The sequence below is a fragment of the Centruroides sculpturatus genome, unplaced genomic scaffold (assembly GCF_000671375.1).
Source record: "Centruroides sculpturatus isolate CEXI.00-Female unplaced genomic scaffold, Cexi_2.0 scaffold256, whole genome shotgun sequence".
NCBI lineage: Eukaryota > Metazoa > Arthropoda > Arachnida > Scorpiones > Buthidae > Centruroides > Centruroides sculpturatus.
In genome coordinates this window covers 254951-282588 of record NW_019384583.1, presented here as the reverse complement: position 1 = coordinate 282588, position 27638 = coordinate 254951, and the positions used below count along the sequence as shown (strand labels likewise).

The 27638-nt window shown below is 30.2% G+C and overlaps 1 protein-coding gene and 1 long non-coding RNA gene across 2 annotated transcripts in view; one reads left to right on the top strand and one right to left on the bottom strand.

Annotated features, from left to right (window-relative positions):
- Positions 1-1018: 1018 nt before the first annotated feature.
- The window catches only part of LOC111624516, a 44682-nt gene continuing 18062 nt past the window's right edge, over positions 1019-27638 (bottom strand). The window contains exons 2-5 of the long non-coding RNA XR_002756587.1: positions 25488-25554; positions 20610-20765; positions 18925-18981; positions 1019-1142 (exon numbers count right to left, since the gene is read on the bottom strand). This is a non-coding gene — a long non-coding RNA (uncharacterized LOC111624516). The remainder of the gene's footprint in view (positions 1143-18924; positions 18982-20609; positions 20766-25487; positions 25555-27638) is intronic.
- Positions 22790-27638, top strand: part of LOC111624512 — a 215903-nt gene continuing 211054 nt past the window's right edge. Inside the window, exon 1 of the mRNA XM_023367367.1 lies at positions 22790-22805. The gene's annotated coding sequence lies outside the window, so the exon portion shown is untranslated. The remainder of the gene's footprint in view (positions 22806-27638) is intronic.

Here is a 27638-nt window from a genome sequence, read left to right as displayed (position 1 = left end):
TATCTTGTGATTATATTATCTAGAGCAAAAGATACTAGAATCTTAATTATGAACTTAATAACTACAATCAAATTCTTAAATTTAGTACTAAATCAGGAAATAATAATGATAAAAATACGCTAATGTGAATATAAATGATATGTACTACTCATTTTTAATACTAATTGCCGGTCATTCGTTATCGTCATCTTTTAATTTAATTCTAGGCACTTTATTCTTAGGTTTCCTTTTAATTTAATTAAATAGTCAGATATATGAGATAAAATAAATTTTGAAACCAAATATAAATGAATAAAAGTATAACCATGAATAGAAGTATAGGTAAAATTAAATGAATATTCCCCGGAGATCTTGCCATTCAGATATATAAATCACTTAATAGATGTTCAGTTATCAATCCAGAAGTTATTATCATTCAAAATTCTTACATAAATTAAAGTTTATACTGAATTTGTTATAAAATATAAAAAAATAATAATTTCTAATGTATTCATATAACAGATATTTGCATTTTATTAATAAGATTTGTATTAAAAATATTAAAAAGAAAACTTATGAAAAAGGTATAAATAAATAAATTAACATAAAACTTATATAAATGAAAGTTTACAACGATTTTAAAAATAAATTTTTATAAAATAATTATTCTTTTGATACTGTGGTAACATAGAATTCTTTTAAAAGTGAAGAAATTATAAATCTGCATCGTTTATTCTTATCAACAGGTGAAAAATTTGAGTAACAAGTATTAAAATTTAAAAGATATCATCTAATTTAATACTAAGTATTTTAGTAAATTCTTTGAAGTTATAACGTAGCAATTATCATTTACAAATATTACAAATTAAACAGTAATAGTAATTAGTGTTTTCTTTTATGTTATAATAAAGTTTTCTTAACATTAAACGACAATGATCCTCTTCGATTTAAAGTAAAATTATTTAAAAATATAATGATATATCTATATCTATATATTATTTACTCATTTCATTTTAATGATCTTAATCCAGTTAATTCAGTTTTATAAAAAAAAAGTTATATTTTTACACTATAAATGCTTTTTATCTTCGAAAATTTATTAAAATTTGAAGCTTTATCCCAGGAAACACACGGAAGAATAATTAGAAGTTCAGAGTTTGTTTCTAAAACAGAAAAAAATAACGTTTTAATCAAAGAGTAATGAATATTTAAATGAATAAAATTAAACTATTTATATATTCATATATCTTGTTAGTATTAAATTTGATATTTAACTTAAAATATTGATTTTTTTTATTTTATAAGAATTTTGTTTTACTTAAATACTATATTTAAAAAGAAATCGGTTTGAATAATGCACAACTCTTTGAACTGATTAAAAAAATATATCATTAAAATTTTTCATAACGATACCCAATGAGTTACTGTTCATTTGCTTCAACAAAATAATGATATAGATTTGTTCATTTGTAATCTATTTGGTTAAAATTCTGTCTGGTGATGTCTTATAAATAGTTTACTAGAACATAAATACAACTAATAATGGATAAATTTAACGTTCTTTAAAATTACAAAACGTTTGGCCATTCTAAACTTTTAATACTCGTTTAATTATTATAGACTCTGGGTCTACATTGGATACACACTACATCAAGAAAATACTGTATATTAGGCCTATATCGGCTAGATTTCGACGAATACTGAAAAACTAAAATAATCAAATAAACAATAGATCTTATTATAAATTCGAAATATACATTGTATAAAAGAATATCACGCCGTCTTTTATTGGATGGATAACTTTCAAGGAAATTTTTACAGATAAAATTTGATATACTCTATCCCTTATAAACATCAGTCAAAATTCGACACTTTAAATCTAAGAATTTACTATTGGAAATGGAAAAAGTAGTAATAGATAGAAGTGATTCTTGTAGATACAGATCTTATGATCATTAACTGAAACTCGCCAAATTACAGCATTAAATGATTTGATATCGATCGTGTTCTTATATAATTTATTTTTTCCTGTATCATTTAAATTATGTGTTAGAAATGAAAGAATATCTCTTATGATTTTCTTCAAATTATGATTATTACTATTTTATTTTATATAAAATTCAAGAATAATGAATAAAATAAGTAAATGCATGCAAGTATTTATATTTGTATGTATTTGTTTTTCAGATTTTACCGTTTATTTACAGAAAATCTATTGTTCCTATTGTTATATATTTTTACTAATATTGAAACAATTTTCTTTTATACGAGTTGAGAGGAGACTGAATATTAAAATAGCTCTAAAAGGAGGTGTAAGTAAAAATGTTTGCGCACTCTGAACCTAGAGAATGCTATTTCGTTCACTACATGATCTTATTTATCTTACGTATTCAGTTACAGAATCTCAAAATAAACTGTAGAGGACCATTTTTGTACTGAAATTTTAATGCAATTTATATGCAAATTTATTCATAAATAGATTTTACTAGTAAAAACATTTATTATTTATCAAGAAACTAGTTTATAGATATATGTATTCACGTGACTAAAAAAATATTAAAAGAAATAAACTTTTCCAGGAATGTTTTTATTCGATTTTTGTTTAAAAAATCAAATATACAAAAATATTTAAATTACAAACTATAAATTAAAAGGAAGAAAATGTTATTTTTTTATTTTATTTTAATAAAAATATATTAAAATTTGACATTAATGCAAATGTTTATTTAAAAATTTTTGATAATTTAACGTGTATTTTAATAAATTTTCATCAGAAGTTTCGAAAGAAATTTTAACATTGTGAACTTTTAATAGAAATTTAAAGTTATTCTTAATTAATGAAAAATAACATAAAATATTAAGTTAGATATGTAAGTTATTTGTACACATGTTCAATTTAACATTTATCCAAGCGCTAAAGATATGGTTTCTAGAAATCAAGAGTACAGGTATACCTCGACTTACGTCGTTTCGAGTTACGTCGTTCCCGATTATACGTCGTTTGTCAAAAAAGTATACGGAAAAATAAAAATCAAGTTTAAGTCATTTTATTCGACTTTACATCCGTCCGCCACAAATATTGAAGTCGTAATATCACTAGAAAAGCGTTTAAAGCACATAAAATCATATTAAAATATATACATTTACAAGTATGTACTGTATTTACAGAACAGTACATGCATTCGTAAATTTAGATTACTTTTTTCTGTACTCTATTAAAAACTAAAATTTATTTGTTTGTAAGCTTAAAATAGATTCTTATTAACCATATATTATTAAAAATGAATTAATAAATAAAATACAGAACTGGGAATAGTAATTTATGGTTTAGCCTAGTGACAAGTAGATTCGGAGACAAGTAAATTCGACTTACGTCGTTTTTCGACTTAAGTCGTTTTCCTGGAACCAATTACTGACGTAAGGCGAGGTATACCTGTACATCCTTCCAACAATAATAGAACATACAGTGATTGCCTGGAAACTGTTATTTTCATGTAACTTTAATGACATTTTCTAGTACATTTTATAGTAAAATACCAACAATTATTGCAAGTTTGGATAAAAATGATTAATAAACAAAAGAGTTACTGTTAGCAAAAACAGAATGTCCAACATTAATAGAGCATCTTGACTTATGATATCATCAAGTTAAAATTAGTAGCTGATTTTGCTACCATTTTTGGAAACAAGCTGAAAAATACAATTAGACATTGAATTAATGAAAGATTGCAGTTATTCCTGTGGAATATTTTCCCATGCCTCAATGAGAGCAGTCTTTAGTTCAGTGACGGTTTTGTATTGCTTTCCTCTGCTATACATTTGGAAAACCAAGTCACCCCAAAGATTTTCAATTGGGTTTAAATCTGCACTGAGGGGTGGCCAGTCCAAAAGTCGGATGTTCTTGCTTTGAAAAAAGGATAACGTTGATTTTGATACAAGGAAGCTTGCATTATCCTCAGGAGTGGAGCTACATAGGGATTAATAGGGCTTAAACCCTGGGCCCCCAAATGCCAAGGGCACACAAAAATTGAATTATTATCATAAACTATTAATACTTTTTCTGATAAAGTTTGTCATTCAACAACATTTCATAAATAAATATATTTCAACTCTGATTTTGATGTTATTAAAAATGAATTTTAAATACCAATTTAAAGATTCTTAATCTAACAAAAAATGAGGCCCATTGGATTTCAATAAGCCCTAGGCCCCGAGAAACCTACATCCGCTCCCGATTATCCTGCATGAATTCAAAGTCCTGTCCAGTAATTTTCTGTCCATAAATTTGGAGCTGCCTCCAGACAATCTCCTGATAAATTTGAGTTGTTTCGGCGTTCAATAAATACTAGATCTATCTTTCCATTCTATCCAATACCCGCCCAAGTCACGAGTGTACCAACACCAGTTACTCTCTTTGAGTACTGCTTTTGATCTAGTCTTTTGTCGGCCCAATATTACTTAAAACCATCAGATCCGTCGAGATTCCACTTTTTCTCATCCAAGAAAATTAATGTCGCCATCCTTCCTCTCTTTCAAAGTTGTTTCTGGTAAACTGTAATCGAAGTTGTGTTTCTCCTTGCCTATCTTCATTTTGATGAAAGAAACATTGTCTGTTGATCTCAAAACATTGCGTACTGCAGCTGAGCTTCAATTCATTTTTGAGTTTTTGAACAGATGTGTTTCCTTTCAGTGTTCGTCGAACAATTGCACGTCGTTCTCTAGGTGTTGTTGAATTCTTGCGCCCACTGTTTCGTTATCCTGTTTGTTGCTCCTTATTATTGAGATACTTTGAGATTGTTGAATAAAGTCTTCCCAAACTTTTAACAATCCAAGTTACTTTTCTCCTTTCCTGGTGAAATACATCAATTTTGATCTTCTCTACAGTTAGGTCCTTCCCACGTCCCATTTTTAATTGTAAGGTACTATGCAATTTATTAAACTTTTTTTCCACTTGCTGATCGTATTTTATGCAAAATTCATGGATTCAAATCATTACTATTTTGTAATTAATTCCAATCAGTATATGTTCTATTAATGTTGGAAATCCTATTTTTGATTATAGTATCTCTTTTGTTTATTAATGATTTTCTTCAAACTTAAGCAATAATAGTTGATATTTTATCAAACGTACTAAAAATTTTATCAAAATTACATCAAAATAATAAAGAGTTTCTAGGCAATCACTGTATGTTCTATTGTTGTTGGAAGGACTGTATACGCATATAATGCATTAGTTCCAAAGCAATGTTTACAGTAAAATAAATTCATTCATTCAAAAAGAAACAAGTGTAAATTGCGCTATAGTATCAAGGCAATAGGTAAATTTTCCCACTTTTCCCGAACGGAAGAGTAACAGAAAATAATCGCTTTGAGAAAATTTAGCGTAACGTATGAAGAATCTTTTACTGTAAACAATTAAAATCAACATTGTATAAATTAATTTTTAAAAAGCTTTATTTTTCTAATTTTAAAGAGACCGCCTTCAGCAGTAATACAAAGGTATAGAAAGATAGTTGAATGTAGCGTTGAGTGGCACAGTATACCTGGCATCACTGTTACCAAAAGCCTCTTGTATTTGCCTCTGCAGTTCTTCAGCACCACGAAACACTGTTGGTTACGCGTTATAAACTAATGTTTTTAGATTACTCCATAGGAAAAATTCAGCGAAATCAAATCTAGGGAACGTGATGACCATGGAACAAGAGTGCGATGTCCTATCAATCGGTTGTCTAACTGCTTTCTGAAACTGACACACGTTTGCCCGGGAATGACCTAGTGCGTCACCTGCTAAAACCAAACCTACCGCAGTTGCTCCAACGGCAAGTTTTCGAGAGCGTCGAATCATCGCACAGGCGCAAGAAGCGCGCGTTTAGGATCTTCGAAAGTTAGCAGCTTGAAAAAGCATTCTGCGAACCTCAGGCAGAGATATCATCTTCATCAAGACAATTTGTCGTCAAAGGAGTAGTAAATGCTTTATTGTGATTACTTGTTATTACAATCAACAACAAGGACCCATTCAAACAGTAAAATTCATTACAATTTAGTCGATTATTAGAATCATACCATCAATATTAAAATTGAATAATCAGTATTTTAATTTCCCAGTTCTTATATATAACAAAGAGAAAAACAGGGCAATCGATCAAAAAATGATTCCCCAAGAATTTTACATTTTTAAACTCAGGGAACCTCGAAACGTCGAAAAATTTAAAACATTGGCGGTTTTTTGTATGTATAAATGTTTGTATGTATGTATGGGTGCATGGGTCGCACAATTTTATTCACTCAATTTGAAGCTTACTAACGCCTAGTAATTTTAGCGCACACCAGCAGCCGAATGGATTGAACACTGGTAGTTGGTCGTGGGTTCGCGCCTCGCCGACAGGTTGACCATGTTCAGTTTTCTGGGTTTCTTCACGTTTGCAACCCTAAATGGGGACCAGTTTCTTTTAGATAGTCCTTTGGGGAAGCACCTCCTCGACAGATCACCCATGTGTCGCGTTGCCGCATATAAACCTGTGTCTCTTATCGAAAATTTCTGAAATTTTGCAGAGAGATTTGTGTATTAGGGGATTGGTGCTATTAAATTATTTTAATAGCACCAATTCCCTAATACACAAATCTCCTTGTAATGGTGGTTAAAAGTTGAGAGAGTGGGAAGATAGAAGAGGATCATGTGTCTTATCTCGAGTGAGATCGGACTTAATGAAGATTTTACTCGTTATTATCATTTACAATTTTTGTAAACTCATTTCTAACCTCAAAATTAAGGAGGTTTTATTGCCATTTTATAATAGTTAATAATATAAATATTTTTAAAAATAAAATCTTATAACAGATGGCGCTACACAAAATTTTATCGCCGGAAAAGTTACGCAACTCGTTGCTGGATCTTTCTATTAAGTTATAAATTCATTTGATAGCATTACTTAATGTTTAGAACAAGGAAGCCTCAAAACCAGATTGTGCAAATTGGGACCACCAAGTGCATGATCCACTACTGGTCATCGACTCATTCGTCCACCGTTATGTATAGAATATTAATTAAGATAGCGATCACTAACACCAATTTCGATGAATATAGAACTAAGAACTTAACTCACTCCAGAAGCTATTCCAAACGTTCAATATAAAACGTTCCTAATGTCATCTATTTCGTGTATATAATGAGCAAGCTCAACGGTGCAAAGTTTGGAAAAAGTGCCTAGTCAGTCCATAAAATTTGCCCGAAAAATTCTACTTCGTTCCGGCACAAATTTTACATGATATTACTCTAGTCAAATCGCGTCTGTTATCCCTTGCATGTTGTGCCAGTTACAGATAATTTGAATGGATGCATGTCATGGTGATGTAAAATTCGGATATCTTTGTAAGTGCTGCAAGCCCTATTGTCTTCCTCTTCACGTTTGCTCGTATGTAGAAGTATGCCAAAACTGCGATGTCGTGAAGATGAAGGGGAACTGGACCATGATCCTAAAAGGCTACAGGTTTGTTTCAAGCAGTGTAATACGATTAGAATCGTTGGTGCGACTGGAAAGCGCTGCTTCTCCTGTATTTCGTCTTGTTTCCACATACAGTATAATCATTTCACGGTAACATTTATGAGTATAAGCTACCAATGCAAAAACTATACAATTATTGTATATTACTGCGTCGATAGCTTATATTCATGAATATTACTGTGAAATGATTATACTATTTCGATGTCCTTACAAAAGAGCATGGTTTGATAATAATTATCAAACTATGCTCTTTTGTAAGGACATCGACATAGTATGTCGCAACATGATTTGTCAAATTCGCATCTTGTTCTTATATTTTTTAAAAATTTACATTTTTCTAGAGTAAAATAAATGAAGTCATTTGTATTTCTCTAAACATCGCAGTAGAACTAATGCATCATATGCATATATTCGTGCAATGCTGGAAACATTTATTTTGGCCTGGATAAATAATAAACATCCAATATACAAATCAATGTTAAGAAAAAATAATCTTTAGTTACAATTATTATAAATAAACGACTCAAAACCAATTAAGATATTTCAAAAAATGAGCGGAAACACAAATAAACATTGCTTCTACTTAAATACCAGAATTGATTGGTAAATAAGACATTTTTTTATAAAATTAGTTTGAAAATAATTTGAGCAGTGGAAAATAATGCCTTCTGGGAGGTCTTTTAAGGGTAACTGGCCCATATTCAGGCTTTAAAGACGTGGCCAGCCCGTCCGAGCAAGATGCAACCGAACTCCCAGTGTCAGGGAACGGAACCGCTTGGCCACTAATGGGCTGTCAAGACTCCTATAAATAAGCATTTCTTGGTAATCGTAGGCTTTACTTTTAATAAGATATTCAAATATAGCTGGATATTCCAAAGGTATTCTCTCATGTCATTATTCCACGATTTTATAGTACTAATTGATGAAAATAAATTAAAAATACAAATTTTGCATTAGACTTAATTCTTTGATATTCTGTGAATATTTTGGACTACTTTATGAATTAAACGGCGATATAAATATTTCCTGATAGATAATAGCAGTGGAATATTAGTAAAATTACCGAAGCCAATTTTGCCAATTATTTTCTAGAAAAAAAATTAAAAATAAGATTTAGGTTTTCTTAATTTTACTTTAAATTTTTATCAATTTTAAAAGAAATTTTCTCACCATGCATGAGCACGTTTTTTTTTACATTAGAAAAAATTAAAACTTGTATAAAAAAACGATTGAAAATATTCTATAATTTAATATACAAAAACCCTTACAATTACTAACAAAGTAGGAGTTACGAATGAATTTCTATTAGTAATTTCAAAATTAATTATATTCTCCATTCTATAGTTCTGCAGTTCCGTAGTTCTTGCAGTATCTTAATGGCGGCGCGACGGTGGCTCTCGCTACAGTACGGAAAAATACATAAACTTTCTCTGGAAACTTGTGGATAACAGAGGGAAAGTATGGTGATCGGTCAAAAAATAACCCGCAAGATTTTTACATTTTTGGACTCAGGGAGGATTTCAAACGTCTGGAAATACAAAAATATTCGAGGGTTTTTCTGTATGTATGGATGTGTGTGTATGGCACTATTCATCCTCATTGAAGCTTAATAACTCCTGTGATTTTTGTCGAACATTTCTGAAATTTTGAAGGGAGGTTTATGTATTAGGGGGTTGATCAAATTTTGATAGTTAAAGGTCGACTGGGTGGAGATAAAATGGGGTCGTCGTCATATCTCGAGTGGGGTCGGACTTAATGACGATTTTACTCGTTATTAGCATTTACAATTCTTTTTATAAAACCATCCCTACCCTTAAAATTAATCTTTTTGCCATTTTATAACAATTAATAGTGATGTAACAAATATTTGGTTACTATTCGGTATTCGGCCTATTNAAAATAGCTCTAAAAGGAGGTGTAAGTAAAAATGTTTGCGCACTCTGAACCTAGAGAATGCTATTTCGTTCACTACATGATCTTATTTATCTTACGTATTCAGTTACAGAATCTCAAAATAAACTGTAGAGGACCATTTTTGTACTGAAATTTTAATGCATAAGTATTTATAATAGTACACAGGTAAGAGGAATATGTAAATTTACTAAAATTTTAACAGTATTTTATTTCATTTTTATCTTGTGATTATATTATCTAGAGCAAAAGATACTAGAATCTTAATTATGAACTTAATAACTACAATCAAATTCTTAAATTTAGTACTAAATCAGGAAATAATAATGATAAAAATATGCTAATGTGAATATAAATGATATGTACTACTCATTTTTAATACTAATTGCCGGTCATTCGTTATCGTCATCTTTTAATTTAATTCTAGGCACTTTATTCTTAGGTTTCCTTTTAATTTAATTAAATAGTCAGATATATGAGATAAAATAAATTTTGAAACCAAATATAAATGAATAAAAGTATAACCATGAATAGAAGTATAGGTAAAATTAAATGAATATTCCCCGGAGATCTTGCCATTCAGCCTTAATGCACGACTTTGCGGGCACCTTGTAAAAATNTCGACTTAAGTCGTTTTCCTGGAACCAATTACTGACGTAAGGCGAGGTATACCTGTACATCCTTCCAACAATAATAGAACATACAGTGATTGCCTGGAAACTGTTATTTTCATGTAACTTTAATGACATTTTCTAGTACATTTTATAGTAAAATACCAACAATTATTGCAAGTTTGGATAAAAATGATTAATAAACAAAAGAGTTACTGTTAGCAAAAACAGAATGTCCAACATTAATAGAGCATCTTGACTTATGATATCATCAAGTTAAAATTAGTAGCTGATTTTGCTACCATTTTTGGAAACAAGCTGAAAAATACAATTAGACATTGAATTAATGAAAGATTGCAGTTATTCCTGTGGAATATTTTCCCATGCCTCAATGAGAGCAGTCTTTAGTTCAGTGACGGTTTTGTATTGCTTTCCTCTGCTATACATTTGGAAAACCAAGTCACCCCAAAGATTTTCAATTGGGTTTAAATCTGCACTGAGGGGTGGCCAGTCCAAAAGTCGGATGTTCTTGCTTTGAAAAAAGGATAACGTTGATTTTGATACAAGGAAGCTTGCATTATCCTCAGGAGTGGAGCTACATAGGGATTAATAGGGCTTAAACCCTGGGCCCCCAAATGCCAAGGGCACACAAAAATTGAATTATTATCATAAACTATTAATACTTTTTCTGATAAAGTTTGTCATTCAACAACATTTCATAAATAAATATATTTCAACTCTGATTTTGATGTTATTAAAAATGAATTTTAAATACCAATTTAAAGATTCTTAATCTAACAAAAAATGAGGCCCATTGGATTTCAATAAGCCCTAGGCCCCGAGAAACCTACATCCGCTCCCGATTATCCTGCATGAATTCAAAGTCCTGTCCAGTAATTTTCTGTCCATAAATTTGGAGCTGCCTCCAGACAATCTCCTGATAAATTTGAGTTGTTTCGGCGTTCAATAAATACTAGATCTATCTTTCCATTCTATCCAATACCCGCCCAAGTCACGAGTGTACCAACACCAGTTACTCTCTTTGAGTACTGCTTTTGATCTAGTCTTTTGTCGGCCCAATATTACTTAAAACCATCAGATCCGTCGAGATTCCACTTTTTCTCATCCAAGAAAATTAATGTCGCCATCCTTCCTCTCTTTCAAAGTTGTTTCTGGTAAACTGTAATCGAAGTTGTGTTTCTCCTTGCCTATCTTCATTTTGATGAAAGAAACATTGTCTGTTGATCTCAAAACATTGCGTACTGCAGCTGAGCTTCAATTCATTTTTGAGTTTTTGAACAGATGTGTTTCCTTTCAGTGTTCGTCGAACAATTGCACGTCGTTCTCTAGGTGTTGTTGAATTCTTGCGCCCACTGTTTCGTTATCCTGTTTGTTGCTCCTTATTATTGAGATACTTTGAGATTGTTGAATAAAGTCTTCCCAAACTTTTAACAATCCAAGTTACTTTTCTCCTTTCCTGGTGAAATACATCAATTTTGATCTTCTCTACAGTTAGGTCCTTCCCACGTCCCATTTTTAATTGTAAGGTACTATGCAATTTATTAAACTTTTTTTCCACTTGCTGATCGTATTTTATGCAAAATTCATGGATTCAAATCATTACTATTTTGTAATTAATTCCAATCAGTATATGTTCTATTAATGTTGGAAATCCTATTTTTGATTATAGTATCTCTTTTGTTTATTAATGATTTTCTTCAAACTTAAGCAATAATAGTTGATATTTTATCAAACGTACTAAAAATTTTATCAAAATTACATCAAAATAATAAAGAGTTTCTAGGCAATCACTGTATGTTCTATTGTTGTTGGAAGGACTGTATACGCATATAATGCATTAGTTCCAAAGCAATGTTTACAGTAAAATAAATTCATTCATTCAAAAAGAAACAAGTGTAAATTGCGCTATAGTATCAAGGCAATAGGTAAATTTTCCCACTTTTCCCGAACGGAAGAGTAACAGAAAATAATCGCTTTGAGAAAATTTAGCGTAACGTATGAAGAATCTTTTACTGTAAACAATTAAAATCAACATTGTATAAATTAATTTTTAAAAAGCTTTATTTTTCTAATTTTAAAGAGACCGCCTTCAGCAGTAATACAAAGGTATAGAAAGATAGTTGAATGTAGCGTTGAGTGGCACAGTATACCTGGCATCACTGTTACCAAAAGCCTCTTGTATTTGCCTCTGCAGTTCTTCAGCACCACGAAACACTGTTGGTTACGCGTTATAAACTAATGTTTTTAGATTACTCCATAGGAAAAATTCAGCGAAATCAAATCTAGGGAACGTGATGACCATGGAACAAGAGTGCGATGTCCTATCAATCGGTTGTCTAACTGCTTTCTGAAACTGACACACGTTTGCCCGGGAATGACCTAGTGCGTCACCTGCTAAAACCAAACCTACCGCAGTTGCTCCAACGGCAAGTTTTCGAGAGCGTCGAATCATCGCACAGGCGCAAGAAGCGCGCGTTTAGGATCTTCGAAAGTTAGCAGCTTGAAAAAGCATTCTGCGAACCTCAGGCAGAGATATCATCTTCATCAAGACAATTTGTCGTCAAAGGAGTAGTAAATGCTTTATTGTGATTACTTGTTATTACAATCAACAACAAGGACCCATTCAAACAGTAAAATTCATTACAATTTAGTCGATTATTAGAATCATACCATCAATATTAAAATTGAATAATCAGTATTTTAATTTCCCAGTTCTTATATATAACAAAGAGAAAAACAGGGCAATCGATCAAAAAATGATTCCCCAAGAATTTTACATTTTTAAACTCAGGGAACCTCGAAACGTCGAAAAATTTAAAACATTGGCGGTTTTTTGTATGTATAAATGTTTGTATGTATGTATGGGTGCATGGGTCGCACAATTTTATTCACTCAATTTGAAGCTTACTAACGCCTAGTAATTTTAGCGCACACCAGCAGCCGAATGGATTGAACACTGGTAGTTGGTCGTGGGTTCGCGCCTCGCCGACAGGTTGACCATGTTCAGTTTTCTGGGTTTCTTCACGTTTGCAACCCTAAATGGGGACCAGTTTCTTTTAGATAGTCCTTTGGGGAAGCACCTCCTCGACAGATCACCCATGTGTCGCGTTGCCGCATATAAACCTGTGTCTCTTATCGAAAATTTCTGAAATTTTGCAGAGAGATTTGTGTATTAGGGGATTGGTGCTATTAAATTATTTTAATAGCACCAATTCCCTAATACACAAATCTCCTTGTAATGGTGGTTAAAAGTTGAGAGAGTGGGAAGATAGAAGAGGATCATGTGTCTTATCTCGAGTGAGATCGGACTTAATGAAGATTTTACTCGTTATTATCATTTACAATTTTTGTAAACTCATTTCTAACCTCAAAATTAAGGAGGTTTTATTGCCATTTTATAATAGTTAATAATATAAATATTTTTAAAAATAAAATCTTATAACAGATGGCGCTACACAAAATTTTATCGCCGGAAAAGTTACGCAACTCGTTGCTGGATCTTTCTATTAAGTTATAAATTCATTTGATAGCATTACTTAATGTTTAGAACAAGGAAGCCTCAAAACCAGATTGTGCAAATTGGGACCACCAAGTGCATGATCCACTACTGGTCATCGACTCATTCGTCCACCGTTATGTATAGAATATTAATTAAGATAGCGATCACTAACACCAATTTCGATGAATATAGAACTAAGAACTTAACTCACTCCAGAAGCTATTCCAAACGTTCAATATAAAACGTTCCTAATGTCATCTATTTCGTGTATATAATGAGCAAGCTCAACGGTGCAAAGTTTGGAAAAAGTGCCTAGTCAGTCCATAAAATTTGCCCGAAAAATTCTACTTCGTTCCGGCACAAATTTTACATGATATTACTCTAGTCAAATCGCGTCTGTTATCCCTTGCATGTTGTGCCAGTTACAGATAATTTGAATGGATGCATGTCATGGTGATGTAAAATTCGGATATCTTTGTAAGTGCTGCAAGCCCTATTGTCTTCCTCTTCACGTTTGCTCGTATGTAGAAGTATGCCAAAACTGCGATGTCGTGAAGATGAAGGGGAACTGGACCATGATCCTAAAAGGCTACAGGTTTGTTTCAAGCAGTGTAATACGATTAGAATCGTTGGTGCGACTGGAAAGCGCTGCTTCTCCTGTATTTCGTCTTGTTTCCACATACAGTATAATCATTCCACGGTAACATTTATGAGTATAAGCTACCAATGCAAAAACTATACAATTATTGTATATTACTGCGTCGATAGCTTATATTCATGAATATTACTGTGAAATGATTATACTATTTCGATGTCCTTACAAAAGAGCATGGTTTGATAATAATTATCAAACTATGCTCTTTTGTAAGGACATCGACATAGTATGTCGCAACATGATTTGTCAAATTCGCATCTTGTTCTTATATTTTTTAAAAATTTACATTTTTCTAGAGTAAAATAAATGAAGTCATTTGTATTTCTCTAAACATCGCAGTAGAACTAATGCATCATATGCATATATTCGTGCAATGCTGGAAACATTTATTTTGGCCTGGATAAATAATAAACATCCAATATACAAATCAATGTTAAGAAAAAATAATCTTTAGTTACAATTATTATAAATAAACGACTCAAAACCAATTAAGATATTTCAAAAAATGAGCGGAAAGACAAATAAACATTGCTTCTACTTAAATACCAGAATTGATTGGTAAATAAGACATTTTTTTATAAAATTAGTTTGAAAATAATTTGAGCAGTGGAAAATAATGCCTTCTGGGAGGTCTTTTAAGGGTAACTGGCCCATATTCAGGCTTTAAAGACGTGGCCAGCCCGTCCGAGCAAGATGCAACCGAACTCCCAGTGTCAGGGAACGGAACCGCTTGGCCACTAATGGGCTGTCAAGACTCCTATAAATAAGCATTTCTTGGTAATCGTAGGCTTTACTTTTAATAAGATATTCAAATATAGCTGGATATTCCAAAGGTATTCTCTCATGTCATTATTCCACGATTTTATAGTACTAATTGATGAAAATAAATTAAAAATACAAATTTTGCATTAGACTTAATTCTTTGATATTCTGTGAATATTTTGGACTACTTTATGAATTAAACGGCGATATAAATATTTCCTGATAGATAATAGCAGTGGAATATTAGTAAAATTACCGAAGCCAATTTTGCCAATTATTTTCTAGAAAAAAAATTAAAAATAAGATTTAGGTTTTCTTAATTTTACTTTAAATTTTTATCAATTTTAAAAGAAATTTTCTCACCATGCATGAGCACGTTTTTTTTTACATTAGAAAAAATTAAAACTTGTATAAAAAAACGATTGAAAATATTCTATAATTTAATATACAAAAACCCTTACAATTACTAACAAAGTAGGAGTTACGAATGAATTTCTATTAGTAATTTCAAAATTAATTATATTCTCCATTCTATAGTTCTGCAGTTCCGTAGTTCTTGCAGTATCTTAATGGCGGCGCGACGGTGGCTCTCGCTACAGTACGGAAAAATACATAAACTTTCTCTGGAAACTTGTGGATAACAGAGGGAAAGTATGGTGATCGGTCAAAAAATAACCCGCAAGATTTTTACATTTTTGGACTCAGGGAGGATTTCAAACGTCTGGAAATACAAAAATATTCGAGGGTTTTTCTGTATGTATGGATGTGTGTGTATGGCACTATTCATCCTCATTGAAGCTTAATAACTCCTGTGATTTTTGTCGAACATTTCTGAAATTTTGAAGGGAGGTTTATGTATTAGGGGGTTGATCAAATTTTGATAGTTAAAGGTCGACTGGGTGGAGATAAAATGGGGTCGTCGTCATATCTCGAGTGGGGTCGGACTTAATGACGATTTTACTCGTTATTAGCATTTACAATTCTTTTTATAAAACCATCCCTACCCTTAAAATTAATCTTTTTGCCATTTTATAACAATTAATAGTGATGTAACAAATATTTGGTTACTATTCGGTATTCGGCCTATTTTTCGCTATTCGGTCGAATATCGAATACCTAAAAACAGAAGTAAGAAATAACAAAAACTCAGTAAATTAATCATTTTGGTATTTAGATTTAATGCTATCGGGTTAGTGTTGTTTGTATATTTATTTATAACTGGTAACATGCACAAAATAAAAAAGAAAATAATATTAGTCACACGTATTCACAATTTATAATTACAAAGATCAGCACACACACACACACACACACCTATTTGTTCGAGAATCGTTGCACACATCTGAGGGTCTGATCCTGTCTATCCTTTTTTTAAGCGCTCGTCTTTGCTCTTCGCTTTCTCTTTCCTCTATCGCTTTAGTCCACGTATGCCTATGCATACATCATAATACGCGCTCCGGATACTTTCAATTCGTCACTTTTCCGTCATGGATTTCCCATTTTATAATTACGTGACTCAAAGCCTGGTGATAACGGAGAAAAGAGACAGATAGGACGTCGGTATAAGTCACAGTTATGATTTCACAGATTCGAGACAGCTTGGTAGCCCGAACGGCCCCAGACTTTCGCTCGTGCACGCTAAGTGACTTTCATTACAAGCATTTAGCTTTCCGTTCCGAAGCCTATCACAACAATTGTTTGGCATTGACAACCGCGAATTTCGCGCGAATAAGCTGCCTCGAATTGTTCGATTATGTTATCAACTCAATTTAATATTTATTTTCATATTTTCACTTCGCAATCCTTCTCTGTTCTTTTTCCGTTATTTACACGTGTAGGTCATTTCATTGTTATCCACATTTGATATCATTTATCACATACAATACTGCCATGATGCTCTTGTCTGTCCGCTACAACTGTCAAGAATTAAAGCGATTGACGAAGCGTAGTGACAGCGGGCCAATAGAGAGCCGGGTCCTTGCCATAATGCGCTTTGCGCACCAATTTTCGTACGTGCGTTAATCAAGCCGAATAGTTTGGCCAAATATTCAGCTATTCGGCCACGCTCCTGTCCGAATATTCGGTATTCCGCCTGAGGCCGAATATACTATTTGTTGCAACACTAATAATTAACGATATAAAAAATATTTTAAATAAAATATCATAAGAGATGGCGCCACCAAAATTTTAAATCTCGCCGGGAAAGTTAAGCAACTCGTTGCTGGATTTTTATGATTGCTTTACTAAAAAATTACGTACATTGTGTAAATATATATTGTGTTTATATTAATCAAATAATCACACATAAACGGTCTTTATTATAATAAACAAAACTTTTCATGTACTAGTTTGTTTTGTATTATTCCATTTATTTTTCACTTTTAATTTCTAAATTTATATTATGTTAAAAAAACTGACATTTATTTTAGTTACTCTTAGATAAACCATAGTCATTAATATTAAATCATTAAGGCTATTAAAAAGCAATCAAGTTTTTTTTAATTTAGAAAAATCAATTTCAAGTTAGATTTTTCAAAATTTTTTAAATCTAATATTTTCAGACTTAATATGATAAGTATAACTATAATTAATACTTTAAACAAGTTTTTTTTCCTAACTCGATTACATTATGTAGTTGAATTTTAAGAAAGTTTTATAGTTTATTTTTATAAGTCTTTTCACATGACATATTACGTTTGTTCTACGCTATAAAACGTACCACATTAAATTTACATCGAATGTAACACATTTTTTTCATATATTTTTCGGCCTTAGAGTCCGGGTGCATCTTAAACTGGAAGTGCTCCTTGTTATTATTAAAAGTCTCTATCTTAAAGAAAATTTTATAGTATTTCTTGATTTACATATATATATATATATATTTGTTAATTATACTTTATTTTAAATACATCATTAACGCTTTTATTTTTTAACTCTTTCAAGTAGATTTACTTCTAATTATAATCTAATTATCATATTTACTAAAAATCCCATCTTAAAAGTCGTGGTGCATCTTAAATTCGAAACATTCTTCAAAGAGAATAAATTTGAGATAATTTTTCTCTTAAGTTTAAAGTATAGTTTTATAACTTTCTAAGTCTACATATAATGAAAATTTTATTGCATTTCCTATTTATATTTTCTGCCAACTATGTTATATTTTAAATACATTAGTATCGTTGTTACTTTTTAATATATTCTTTTAAATTATATTTACTTTAATTATCATCAAAATTTCATGAAAACTTTTTAAAAGCGTCTTAAATTAGAAATAATACAGTTTTTTTTTTTTTTTTAAACTGAGATACGAGACACGAGTATTAGGATAAATGAGAAAATATAACATTAAAACAAATTAATATTTTAATATTAAGTGCCCCATTTGTGTTGTCTTGTAATTAAATTCACCTATTTTTTAATTTAGTTTTTTTATTTTATAACTTTACTAATTAAATTTAAATTTATGCTTATTTAGTCCAATGTAAGATAGCTTCAAACCTTTTATTTTTTTATGGTTTATTACTTGAACAGCTAAGTTTTCTGAATGTAAAACATAGAAAGTGATATTATTATTAATTATCTTAGCTTTCACTAACGCTTCTAAAAATATTAATTCGATAATTCAATATGCTGTACAGTACAGGAACCATTTTCATATCATTAAAGGACTAAATAAAACTAAATAATCATATATAGTACAGATTTAATACAATCCTTTCAAATAATATTTAAATATTATATTTTAAATTGAAGATCACTTATTCAATAATAAAAAAATTTAGTCTTAAATCGCTTAAAAACAGTTATAAAAACGTTCAAGACTTTCCATAATGAATTCTTTTTATTCCAAATTACATAAGTTTGATATGAAGTTAAATTCAAGTTTACATGAAAACGATATTACGATATTAAATTTATTTTATTATTTTATTACGTTCTACAAATGACAATTATGCTTACTCTTTCCCTTAAAGTTTATCTTACCTTTAAGTCTATTTACAATTCTTCAACTCTCGAACTCATTATAGAAGCACAAATAGCCTAAAAGAAAATATAAAAGTGAAGTTTAAGCCTATCTCTGTACTAAAGTGCTAATTTATACTGACAAATTTTAAATTAATTGCATAATATCATGAAAGATATTTTAAAATATGACAGAAATATTATTATTTAGTATAAGTAGATAAGTAGAAATTGTAATGTAATTAAAATTGTTAAAACTTGTTTAAAAAATAAATAGATCGAAAAAAAAAATTAAATATCATTTTCAAATATTTGTGAGTTTGTAATTCTCGAGAATGACATTTTCAATTAGTAAAGAAATGTCATTCTCGACGTTCTGTTTTCGTTCTGCTTTAAGAAATTTTGTTCATTAAGTTGACACATAATTAGACCATTTTTATGAAGAGGAAACTTATGAAAAATAATAGATTGAAAAATCATAAAATATGCATAACTTACTTATTAAAATGTATACTTTTTGTATTGAAAAATTTTATAAACGAGAATCTTTTTAAATTCTGTAATATTATCTAAGGAAAACCTGGAGGGTCAATTCGATTACAATACTGAAATTTTGTTCATTAAGTTGACACATAATTAGACCATTTTTATGAAGAGGAAACTTATGAAAAATAATAGATTGAAAAATCATAAAATATGCATAACTTACTTATTAAAATGTATACTTTTTACATGAACTTTTTTCATTATATTTATATTATATAAAATAAATTCATAGTTCAATGCCATAAAAAAGAAAATAACTGTAATAACTGAAGTAAATGATATCTTGTTGACATTTTAAGTCAAATATTCAAACTGATTTTCATTATATTTATATTAATACATACATAAGTCTTTAAACTGTGTTATAAGACTTATAACAGCTGGGGTAGTAAAACTAAAATCAAAAGAAAGTTCAACACAGTTTTACCTTTATACAGGCAAGTGAATGATAGTAAATTTTAAGATAATGAATTTTTCGATTATCACAAAAATTTCTAAGAATATTAACGCGTAAATATTTTTTTATAACTTTTTAAATTCAATGTTAGATTTTATAATTATCTGTTATAGATTTCGTAATTATACTGCATTTAGAATTAATTATATATTAATTATAAATTTATGTCAAATTAGAGTTTATAATTCGCTTAAATTAATTATAAAGTAAATTATAGATTACATAATTATGCCACGTTATTAAGTAGTATTAATAAAATAAATGTTTATACATAACATATCATTAAAGACAATTTTAATTAATAAACGTCAACTAATGCAATATTTTATTGTATAAAAGCATGCGTGTTTGCTATTAAAATTATATATTATTAAAAATATAAATATCTGCTCAGGTGTATACAAAGCTGTATATTATAATTTTACAAATTTGTTCTATTGTTGTTGGAGTTATTGTATTGTGATTTTTCCATTATAATTTTTACAGTAGTTAAGACAAACTTCAAAATCTAGTGAAAAAGCTTTAGAAATCAATTCGAAACAGCTATTTAAGCGTTTCTCTATTATTTTCAGACTGATTTAACTGTTTATTATTATTACTATTATTTTTGGAAAACAATATTATTTGTTAAATAAATAATTTTTACAGCTAGAATAAATACTTCACTAACTAAAAGTTTAATTAAACACTCTTATAGGCTTACATTGTCTGTACGCAATAATAATAGATTTTACTTGAAAGTTGTAACATCAAAATATAAAGATGATGGGTCAGGATCACTTGAAATACCTGTACCGTAATATCCTACTAGTAAAAACATCTTGTTTCTCATTTTATACAGGTACTGGTATTGTGAAATCTTAAATAAAAATTGATCAGTCAAATTAAAAAGATAAAATAAAGGTAAAAAATGTTTATTAATCTATATAAAATAAAGTAGCAGCTACAGGAAAAATAAATTCATAGTTCAATGCCATAAAAAAGAAAATAACTGTAATAACTGAAGTAAATGATATCTTGTTGACATTTTAAGTCAAATATTCAAACTGATTTTCATTATATTTATATTAATATATACATAGCATTCTTACCATGCATAATTTGCCAAAGTTCTTAATATTATCCTTATATAAGTCAATTTTCAATTTTATAATACAGCAATATTAGAAAAGAGATAGAAAACAATTAATTTTTAATACAGGGTGTATCAGAATGACGTTTTAAAAATTTGGGCGATTGTAGAGGATGAAATTTTGAACATTTTGATATAAGGAACCTATAGCCGGAAATTTGAACTAAAGTGTCTACAGGGGTAGGAAGTGCTTGACCGGCCTTTACTTTGGTAGCTACCCTTCTGTCCAATGACGTCATTTTATTGCTGCGGATGGAAGACTGTAAACACACAACTACAGTTGTCTAACTGAGCCTGTGTACAGGACGTTATATAGGCCTACTTAGTGCTTGTCGACCTTCAGGTCACCCCTTGCTTCCACTGGCGCTGTGCTGTAAACACACAGCTAGTCAACGTGAGTCCTTTCTGTACGCAACACTGTAGGAACAGTTCATAAGCTTACGGAGCGCATCGTTACAGCATTTAATACCATCAGAGGGAAGCGTGGCATCTTACAGAGGGTAGGACAAAACGTGGTTCGTCGTTGCACATTATATAACGAAGTTAGTGGTTGTCACATTGAACATTTACTATAAAGTAGTGCAGCCACTGATTCGATGTACAGTTTAATTAATTGTACTCTACTGTTTTATCAATAAAACTTGTCATAAATACTGTATTCTGCTGTTTCGTTCAGCATACCGACCACATAGAACGTGCAAAGTGCTGTAGAAACTTTATATCTTATTTCCGGCTATAGGTTTTTTATATCAAAACGTTCAAAATTTCATCCTCTACAATTCCCCAAATTTTTAAAACATCATTCTGATACACCCTGTATATATCACACACCTACAAACACAAAAACATGCACACATACAGGATGTTTCACGTAAAGTGTTACAAGTTAATAACTCGGAAATATGCTTTTAATTTTTAAAAAATGATAAGAATAAAAATTAATATTTTCGAGAATAATTTTTAATGCTGTAAAAACAAAACATAACCTCTCCTCTGGGTGAGACAGAGTCAACTTCCAAATCTCAAATTGAATAATTCCAATTTTTTCATATTTATGGATTTTATATTAAAAATATTAAGCTTTTATTGTGAACATGATGTAGCTCATATAGCTTAGATATAGATATATGATGTAGCTGATATAACTTAGATGTAGATTACTTTCAAATGAATAATTTAATTTTTTAATATAATTTGTTATTAAGTTGTTACAAAAAGATTGTACCTTATTTTTGGAACATGCCTTTAATCTATACTAATATTATAAAGAGGTAATGTTTGTAAGTTTGGATATAGGAGGTAACCTCCGAAACTACTAATCCGATTTCAAAAATTCTTTCACCGATATTTAGAATGGACCTTCAGGGTAGACATTGGCTGTATATTATTCCGTTAAACATTCATATAAATTAAAAGATATCGTCTAGGTAAGCGTTATATTTTTGGGTCAGTGGGTGGCGAGGGGCAAAACGCGTACGTATACGAGGTAGGTAACCACGCGACTGCGCCGCGTGGTCGGTGAGATACGCAGTGCACGTGTCTGAACTTGTAGTATATAAATTTATTCGAACTCTTAGTCTTAATGTTCGATTTTATGTTCGAATTTATATTTATGAATGATTCGAGAAGATCCAACTTATTTTTCGAATTTAGTAAACTAGAAGAAGAACCCAGAAGGGGTTACGAAAACGTCTGTTATTTATCACTTAGTGATACTACGCACTGGTAGTGGTTGCTGTGAATCTTAATTATCGTTATCCCAGTGTGGTAAGCAGATATCTAAAAATTTTCTAATTAGTCTCGGAGGAGCGGGACCTAATTCTTGCCCTCGGTGAAAACGGGTAAGATCGTCTATAATCTAATGATCTTAATCTTTGCTCTCGTTTTTGTTCGAACAACGCCGGGCTCATCTGCTAGTATTATATAAATTTGAAGAAACAAATATAATACCTGTTGTTTTTTAATTGTAATGAAAATTAAACGACAACAAAATATATGGAAAATATAAAATTGAAAAATTAAATAGTCATTAAATTATTAATTAATAGGCTACATTTTTTTCTAAGTACTGTATCAAGATTTTAATATCTATATTGAAATTTACATATCATTAATAAATTTTTGATTAGCTTAAAGAAAGAAAGCTTAAAGACAAACACAAACACATACACAAACTGTGTTTGTGTGTGTACAATATCAACTTCAAAATACAGATCGTTTGATATATTTTGACTGGGCAATGCACCGTACTCGGCTGCGGCTCTGGAATTTTTAAAAACCCCTTTTTTAGTAACACAGAAATCTTGTCACAGAGTCGTCAAACAATCCATTCCGTCCACTAAGTAAGTGAATTAGTCACTGATACTGTGTATTTTTATAACCCGGCCAAGATTCGTGAAACGAGTTGTATATATTTATTGTATGTAGCCTATATACTAGGGTTTCTAAAACGGGATCCTGGTTGTTTTTTAACCAGGAAAATATCTTGGGAAATTCTTCTCATTCCAGGAAATCCCGCAAATTTCTTAAAAGTTCACTTTTTTCTTATTTTGTGTTAAGGTTGAGGAAATATTGCAAATAGAAAGTATAGGCCTAATTAACCCGTAAATTGTCAGAATACATTTGTATATTAATTTTAAACCTACTTATTAGTTTTTTAAATCTTTGCTCGTTATGGAATGTCACAAATGGCCAGTAATCAATATGTAGCTTATTTGTGGCAGGACTCTGAAAATTCTGTACTTGTAATATCTGTAATATCTGTAATATCTGGAATAATTGTGCTAATGCTGTATTAATTTTTAACCATGCCCAGTAGCTTCAATAACTGCGTAACGCCAGATTGTAAAGCCAGAAAGCAATTTGCACACAAATTGGGCAAGGATACAAACGAGTACGAAGTCTGCAGGTATGAAGTTTTTCTTCATAAACCTGATTATTAAAGCCAAACGAATTGCCGAATTATCGAGATATAAGCTTGATTCCGCTATTAAAGCAGCCGAGGTAGACAAATCAAGAATACTAGAGAGCAAAAAAAGTACTACAATCTCGAAAACGAACTAGAAATCTTCCAGGCTACCGGTAAAAAAACACATAACATCTGTCTTCTCTTAAATGCATTAAATACGATTCTATTCACATCAATTGAATCGGAAAGGGTATTCTCGGTAGCAGGACTTTTCATTACTAAAATAAGAAGCAGATAGTGATCGGAGTATTGACCATTTCTGCTTTTTAAAATCTTATAAAAATTTACAATATTTTGTATTATGTTTCATTTAAAAAAAAAAAACAAAAATTACCCTTTAAGTTAGAAGTTTGATCTAAGTTTTTTTTCTTTTTTTAATTTTCAACTTAATTCAAAGCATTTTATTTTTGTATGCAGTTTCCAGCAAACTTTAATAAATTATTTCTATTTGTGAGAATTTACGTAATTCAAAGATAATTTTTAGTATATATCTTACACAGCATTATTAATATGATTTTGGAGGTTGCAGAACGTATTAAATTACTTTAAAAATGAAAAATAACTATATCATTTGATTTCAAAATATTGAATATTTTTTATATCTTAAAAATAGTTAATTCTATCCCGGGATTTCCCAGAATACAGGGAAATAGTTCAATTTTTTCCTAAAATCTTGGGACAAGCAAAATACCGGGAAATGAGAAACCCCTGCTACATACTGGAAAATCGATTATGGGACCAAAGATCTTTAGGATAAAGGAAATTTCGGATAATCCAAAAACTTGTTTTTTTTTTGTGTTTTGGGTACATCAAGCATTGTAATTTAATTTTATGAACTTTAATTACTGTATTTAAAAGTAAATTAATTCACTCAAAATCTAATGTAATGTTACGTATATGTATGATCTAGTTCATCTAGTGTATGATCTAGTTTCGAGTCTATAATCGACAGATGACGTAGCAATTTCCAGTTACATAGAGTTTTGTCTCTGCGTATTATACTGTGTGACATGTACTGTATAACGCTACACAATTTTTTTTTTAAACCGTTTCGGATAATCGAGTTTCTCCTACATACTGTATATCTTCATTAACTGCCAATTGCATCGCTGAAAGCGATTGAATCAAGAATAATAATATTCAGCTGTTCCAAGCCTGTTTTAACCATTTTTAATCTTAAGAAAACATTTCTCTCGGTTAACTGAATTTTGGTCACTCTATATATACGAACTTTACAGTCTCTAAATTATATTTAAATAATACGCTTAATTATGTTATTCAAACAAGAAGCATTTTATACTATGCCTAATTATCTTTAAGCATTGTCATTTTTTGAACTCCTAAAAACGAGGTAACGAATTTTTTAAAAAATCTTAAAACTTTTTCTTTTAAAAGTGAATTTGTTATCAATTTAAAAAATTAATACTTTCAGGACATCATAAAATATTTGCATAACAACGACAATTAAAAGTAATAGTTACCAGCATATTTTACTTAGATAATGCCCACATCAGGTCGCTCGTAAAGCTGATTCAGAGTATTTACGATCTGAAAGTATAAAATTACTTTAAATATATCATAAAACATCTAAATTAATCATCATACAAAAGAATAATTGTGTTACGTTATCATTTATGATCATTAATGAGCTACTTATAATTATAGACTATACAGAGTGATTATGAAGTTCTTGTGCAATTTTAAATTCAAATAAATTTGGATTTACGCTTGATACACTACAATTTAATGCACTGTATCAAACTTTAAATACAGTGTAAACATAAAAGCTTAATTTATAAATATTTTATGTCAATTTTTTTATCAATTTATCAATTATTATCAATTTTTTGTATTATCTTTCAAAGTATTATCAATTTTTTGTCAATTAATTTTATTTTCAGATCCTTTAATCAATTGAAAACGACAACAGTAAGAAAAAAGGATTAACTGGATGTTATGGCTTTTAGAACAGTGCGAGATGCAATAAAACTTTGAATTAAGTTTTTATATACCGTTTACAGCATGTTTCTATTATGTAGCCTACACCAAAAGTTATTAAAGTTATGTTGTTTTATCATCATCCAGTATGTCGTACGTGATGGATTACGAAGATTTTGAAATATATTAAATATGGTGAATACAATAAACAGTTACACATGAACGGATACGCAAATTTCATCTCTAAATATGCAAATAGATACTTAAAACTTTATTAATTAATTAAAATCTTACCCTTATTTTCGTATAAATAAACCTTTCTTCATTTATTTACAACTCGGTTGACAGAAATTTGTTAATATATTTCTGAATTTACTGTTAGATTATAACTTAACATGAAGCTTTTATATGTTATAGATTTCTAAACGCACATGGTTGATGCAATATTTTTGTCTACATCTTGTATGTTATCAATAATAATAATAAGAATCACACCATTCATATTAGCCAAGACTAAAAGTGCAATGCTATATATGATAATAGTGTTTGCATTACTTAAAAAATCAAGCAATGAGTTGCGTAACTTTTCTGGCCAAACTTTAAAATTGCATGTGGGGCCATCTGTTATGAGATTTTATTTTAAAAACTTTTTAAGTCATTAATTATTATAAAATGGCAACATTTTAATTTTGAAAGTACAGATGGCTTTTAAAAAGAGAAAATTGTGTATGCTAATAATGAGTAAAATCTTCATTAAGTCCGACCCCACTCGAGATATGACACATGACCCCCTTTCCCGCTTTCCCCCTTAACCTTTAACCACCAAATTTTAGTAGTATCAATCTCCTAATACACAAACTTCCTTGCAAAACTTTAGAAAATTTCGACAAAAGGCACAGGAGTTATTAAGCTTCAAAGTGGGTGAACAAAATCGTGCTCTCCACACAAATACAAACTAACATCCATACATAGAAGGGGAAAAAAATTATTTTTTTATTTGTCGACGTTTCAAGGTCTCCTAAGTACAAAAATGCTCTTGGGGGCCATTTTTTGAGTGATCGCGACACTTTCCTTTTGTTACGTATAACAGCCGGAAAAATAAAACTGAAAACCATTTTCCGTTTTCCGTTTTCATCTCATTAAAGCATGTTTAATTCTTACGTTTATAGTTCTTATATGCGTGCAGAATATGTAAATTAAACTCTTCTGGTTCTTGAGTGGACAGAGATATTCACCAGAGATGATATAGAGGGAATTCGGCCGGAGTTGAATATAGAACTGTTCAAGATTGAAATTGAGTTTGGTAAAAAGATTGCTGTTGCTGGGTGGAAATTGTAGAACAATGTTGTAGACTTTATGGATTATAGACTGTTTTCAAAGTCAAGAGATATGTTAATATGGTTGTTTGCTAGTAAATTAACATTTATGATCCAAGATAATTCATCATAAAATACCCTTAGGTATAATTCATTCTGCTTCAGCATGTTGTCTAGTTGTGTACGCCAGTTGTTTTTAATAAATTTTGGTTTGTTATACTATATAGTAAGATTTCCCAAATTACCCAACAGTAGCTTGAGCGTTCCGCAGAGGGGAGAAAACAGAATTTGTTCCTCCCTGAGATCGAGAAAAAATTCTACAAATTATAATCGTAAAAGTGATTGAGATACGTAACCTTAACCCTCTACAATGGAACA